The sequence below is a fragment of the Salmo salar genome, chromosome ssa09, assembly GCF_905237065.1.
Source record: "Salmo salar chromosome ssa09, Ssal_v3.1, whole genome shotgun sequence".
In the NCBI taxonomy this organism is placed as follows: Eukaryota; Metazoa; Chordata; class Actinopteri; order Salmoniformes; family Salmonidae; genus Salmo; species Salmo salar.
In genome coordinates this window covers 32,076,501-32,082,500 of record NC_059450.1, presented here as the reverse complement: position 1 = coordinate 32,082,500, position 6,000 = coordinate 32,076,501, and the positions used below count along the sequence as shown (strand labels likewise).

Here is a 6,000-nt window from a genome sequence, read left to right as displayed (position 1 = left end):
CATGTTGAATTTGGTTTAAATAAAGCAAAAACAAAGTGTTGGAGAAGAAAGTAAAAGTGCAATATGTGCCATGTAAAAAAGCTAACGTTTAAGTGCCTTGCTCAGAACATGGGAACATATGAAAGCTGGTGGTTCCTTTTAACATGAGTCTTTAATATTCCCAGGTAAGAAGTTTTAGGTTGTAGTTATTATAGGAATTATAGGACTATTTCTCTCTCTACCATTTGTATTTCATATACCTTTGACTATTGGATGTTCTTATAGGCACTATAGTATTGCCAGTGTAACAGTATAGCTTCCGTCCCTCTCCTCGCTCCTACCTGGGCTCGAACCAGGAACACATCGACAACAGCCAACCTTGAAGCAGCGTTACCCATCGCTCCACAAAAGCCGCAGCAAACAACTACTTCAAGGTCTCAGAGCGAGTGACGTTACCGATTGAAACACTATTAGCGAGCACCCCGCTAACTAGCGAGCAATTTCACATCGGTTACACCAGCCTAATCTCAGGAGTTGATAGGCTTGAAGTCATAAACAGCTCAATGCTTGAAGCACAGCGAAGAGCTGCTGGCAAATGCAGGAAAGTGCTGTTTGAATGAACGTTAACGAGCCTGCTGCTGCCTACCACTGCTCAGTCAGACTGCTCTATCAAATATCAAATCATAGACTTAATTATAACATAACGCACAGAAATACGAGCCTTAGGTCATTAATATGGTCAAATCCGGAAACTATCATTTTGAAAACAAAACGTTTATTCTTTCAGTGAAATACGGAACCGTTCCGTATTTTATCTAACGGGTGGCATCCATAAGTCTAAATATTGCTGTTACATTGCACAACCTTCAATGTTATGTCAATATTATGTACAATTCTGGCAAATTAATTACGGTCTTTGTTAGGAAAAAAAGGTATTCACACAGTTCGCAACGAGCCAGCCGGCCCAAACTGCTGCATATACCCTGACTGCTTGCACAGAACGCAAGAGAAGTGACAAAATTTCCCTAGTTAAAATAAATTCATGTTAGCAGGCAATATTAACTAAATATGCAGGTTTAAAAATATATACTTGTGTATTGATTTTAAAGAAAGGCATTTATGGTTAGGTACACATTGATGCAACGACAGTGCTTTTTCGTGAATGCGCTTGTTAAATCATCACCCGTTTGGCGAAGTAGGCTGTGATTCGATGAGAAATGAACAGGCACCGCATTGATTATATTCAACGCAGGACAAGCTAGATAAACTAGTAATATCATAAACCATGTGTAGTTAACTAGTGATTATGTTAAGATTGATTGTTTTTTATAAGATAAGTTTAATCCTAGCTTGCAACTTACCTTGGCTTCTTGCTAAACTTGCGTAACAGCCTGACACGCAGTCTCCTCATGGAGTGCAATGTAATCGTCCAAAATCGGTGTCCAAAAATGGGCCAAGGTTTTTGACTGGAAGTGACCCTGCCTGCACTTTAGTCAAATAACTGGGAAGAAGGTTGCAGCCAAAGACAATAAGAACAAAATGAACTCAACTGAGGGAGGGAAGCACAATAGGGAAGTTATCCGAATTTAGATGTGTTCTACAAGCCGGATGTTCCATTGTCCTGCTCCCTAACTACACATTAATTGAACATCACCTCCACTACTACTACCACCTCCACTACTACTATCTCCACTACTACCACCTCCACTACTACCACCTCCACTACTACTACCTCCACTACTACTACCTCCACTACTACCACCTCCACTACTACTACCTCCACTACTACTACCACCTCCACTACTACTACCACCTCCACTACTACTATCTCCACTACTACCACCTCCACTACTACTACCACCTCCACTACTACTATCTCCACTACTACTACCTCCACTACTACTACCTCCACTACTACTACCTCCACTACTACTACCTCCACTACTACTACTACCTCCACTACCACTACCACCTCCACTACTACTACCACCTCCACTACTACTATCTCCACTACTACCACCTCCACTACTACTATCTCCACTACTACCACCTCCACTACTACTACCTCCACTACTACTACCACCTCCACTACTACTACCACCTCCACTACTACTACCACCTCCACTACTACTATCTCCACTACTACCACCTCCACTACTACTACCTCCACTACTACTACCTCCACTACTACTACCACCTCCACTACTACTACCACCTCCACTACTACTATCTCCACTACTACTACCTCCACGTAATCGGCCAAAATCGATGTCCAAAAATGGGCCAAGGTTTTTGACTGGAAGTGACCCTGCCTGCACTTTAGTCAAATAACTGGGAAGAAGGTTGCAGCCAAAGACAATAAGAACAAAACTACTATCTCCACTACTACCACCTCCACTACTACTACCTCCACTACTACTACCACCACTAATACCACTACTACTACCACCACTAATACCACTACTACTACCACTACTACTACCACTACTACTACCACTACTACTACCACTACTACCACCACTAATACCACTACTACTACCACCACTAATACCACTACTACCACCATTAATACCACCACTACTACTACCACCACCTCCACTACTACTACCTCCACTACTACTACCTCCACTAATACGACTACTACTACCACCACTAATACCACTACTACCACCACTACTACCACTACTACTACCACTACTACCACTACTACTACCACTAATACCACCACTAATACTACCACCACCTCCACTACTACTACCACCACTACTACCACTAATACCACTACTACTACCACTAATACCACTACTACCACTACTACTACCACTAATACCACTACTACCACTACTACTACCACTACTACTAACACCACCTCCACTACTACAACCTCCAGTACTACTACCACCACTACTACTACCACCACCTCCACTACTACAACATGTGACCTAGCTAGCTAACTGCAACTTGAAAGTAGACTTTATGGAAAATAAAGAAAATATAGACATCTTCTTGAAAGATAATGCAACAAAGCATGATGTTACTCTTACTGGAAATGGATTCAGTTGTTAGCTATATAAACTTGGCTTAGCTTTAAAAGAAAGTCAGTGCATTTCAACCATAGCTAATGTAAATGGTTCTGTACTTATGTTTCCATAGCCCGACCTGAGGCTGCGCGGCCTGTGTCTGCCAGGAATGTCCGAAGGCTGCTGAGCTTTCAGAGGTACCTCCACTCGTCACGGTTCTTTCACGGCATCCCAGCCTCCAACCCTCTAGGCTACATCCTTGACGATGACTTCACAGGTCAAGCCAAGTTAATGCTGCAGAAGGTTGGAAACTGGAACTTTGATATTTTCCTGTTTGACAGACTTACGAACGGAACAGCCTCGTCAACCTGACCTTTCACTTATTCAACACGTATGGGTTAATTGAGCTCTTCCAGTTGGACATGGTTAAACTTAGGAGATTTTTAGTCATGATTCAAGAGGACTACCACTGCCAGAACCCCTACCACAATGCAGTCCACGCTGCAGATGTGACTCAGGCCATGTATTGCTACTTGCAGGAGCCCAAGCTTGCTGAGACGCTGACCTCCTGTGATATCCTGCTGGGTCTGCTTGCTGCTGCCACCCATGATCTGGACCATCCAGGTGTCAACCAGCCTTTCCTCATCAAAACGGACCATTACCTTGCAGCACTGTACAAGAATAGCTCAGTTTTGGAGAATCACCACTGGAAGTCTGCGGTGGGCCTGCTCCGTGAATCAGACCTGCTGTCCCACCTCCCCACTGAAGACAGATTGAACATGGAGGAGAGGCTTGGATCCCTGATTCTGGCTACGGACATCAGCAGGCAGAATGACTATCTTTCAGAGTTCAGGACACACTTGGACAAGGGAGAGCTCTGCCTCACTAACGGAGGACATCGACACTTTATCCTTCAGATGGCTCTGAAGTGTGCGGACATCTGCAACCCCTGCCGCCCGTGGAAACTCAGCAAACAGTGGAGCGAGAAAGTGACGGAGGAGTTCTTCCACCAAGGTGACATTGAGCGGAAACATAATCTTGAAGTAACCCCACTCTGTGACAGGCAATCCAACTCGGTTGCCAATATACAGATTGGCTTCATGGCGTACGTGGTAGAGCCTCTCTTTGTGGAATGGTCACGCTTCTCTGACACACGGCTGTCCATGACCATGATGAGCCACCTGAGCCTGAACAAGCAAGGCTGGAAGGAGAGGAAGGACAAGCAGGAGGCTAGCTCTAGTAGGGTCTCAGAGGAACAGAGGACTCCTGCCACCAAAGACTCAAACTCCAAAGTATTACCTCAGGGAAGCAAAGGGTCATGACATGCCAAGCATGACTGGCGCCCACGGTGAGGTGAGAAAGAGTGAAATTTGTAAGTCGCTCTGGATAAGAGCGTCTGCTAAATGACTTAAATGTACAACCTCCAGTACTACTACCACCACCTCCACTACTACTACCACTACCACCACCACCTCCAGTACTACTACCACCACTACCACTACTACTACCACTACTAATACCTCCACAACCACCACAAATACCACTACTACCACTACCACTACTACTACTACTACTACTACCACTACTACTACTACCACTACCTTTTTTATTTAACTAGGCAAGTCAGTTAAGAACAAATTCTCATTTACAATGACGGCCTATGAACAGTGGGTTAACTGCCTTGTTCAGGGGCAGAATGACAGATTTTTACCTTGTCAGCTCAGGGATTCGATCTAGCAACCTTTCGGTCATTGGCCCAATGCTCTAACCACTAGACTACCTGCCGCCCCACTAGGCTGCTGTTACCACTACCACTACCAATACTACTACCACTACCAATACTACTACTCCCATTATGTCTCTGTCTGGGAGTCAGAGCACTTGATTAAGTGATTAGCATCATGTTCTACATATCACTATATAAAGTTAGCCTGGTCCCAGATCTGTTTTTGCCATCTTGCCAATGCTAACTCCTATGTTCATTGTCAGGAGTTGGCAGGTGCAAGACAGCCCAAACAGATCTGGGACCAGGCTAGTACAGAACATAAGCTCTCCTTACAACTACAACTTTCGTAAATAGTGTAGCAGACTGATGGCAGCACTAGAATCTTTGCATTTCAAAATCTGACCTCCAGCGGTAGATAAACTTCTGATATCCTTTTGGATGGGCGTGACCGGTAGTTCCTCACAACGTCATAACGTCCTAGAAACAGTGGAACAATCCACTAAAGCGTTTAGTTTAACTGCCGGGCAGCTGCCTGGATTGTTTGATGACTAACTTTTATCTGCTGCAACGGAAACAATACAATCCACTAACCTGGCCTCTGCTTGTCACATGATGCTAGTACAAAAGGTCAGCAGTTAGCTAGAGATGTACTCTACCACTGCTTCCATAATGTTGTTGAACACAAATATATATATATAGAGTTTAGGCTTAAATAATGTAGCCTGTAGGCTTGTCAGTAATCCCCCTAGTTTCAATTCCAGGCCAAACAAATGCGGCATCAAAACTGTTAATTGAAACCAAATAGAAGCCAAACTCTTCTAGGTAACAATGGTATGAGAAATATGCTGTGTAAAACCAGTCAGGGGACAGGGTTGAGCAAATTGGGTCTTCACTATCACTGCCCGCGTTCCCCATCCTCCTGATCTAATGCTATCCTACACCAGTAGCAGCAGCAGCCCACAGATTCCCATCCACACTCCACAGGAAATTGGTTTAAAAATAAACTGTGTTTTATTAAATCCATTCATCACAAGGCCTCAACTAATTCAGTCAGAGAAATAAAACAAGGAAGCTACTATCGCCCAAATGACCTTGACTGTTGTGGTGGTGACTGAACCCAAACATCACAGCCAAATCTATTGCAATGTTCTGGTTGTTTGTAGGTAGTATCTACTCTGTCATCTATCATGTGTGGAATAGTCTAGGAGCCCTATTCCATCCTCCGCGGTGAGAGGCGGAGGCTCAGGCTAGTGCTTTGTGTATCCTAAATAGCAC

The 6,000-nt window shown here is 44.2% G+C and overlaps 1 protein-coding gene and 1 pseudogene across 2 annotated transcripts in view; one reads left to right on the top strand and one right to left on the bottom strand.

Annotated features, from left to right (window-relative positions):
• The window catches only part of LOC106611209 (rho GTPase-activating protein 5), an 82,344-nt gene that overhangs the window by 53,483 nt on the left and 22,861 nt on the right, over positions 1 to 6,000 (bottom strand). The gene's annotated exons all lie outside the window — the stretch shown is intronic.
• On the top strand, positions 3,102 to 4,409 carry LOC106611210 (high affinity cAMP-specific 3',5'-cyclic phosphodiesterase 7A-like; annotated as a pseudogene).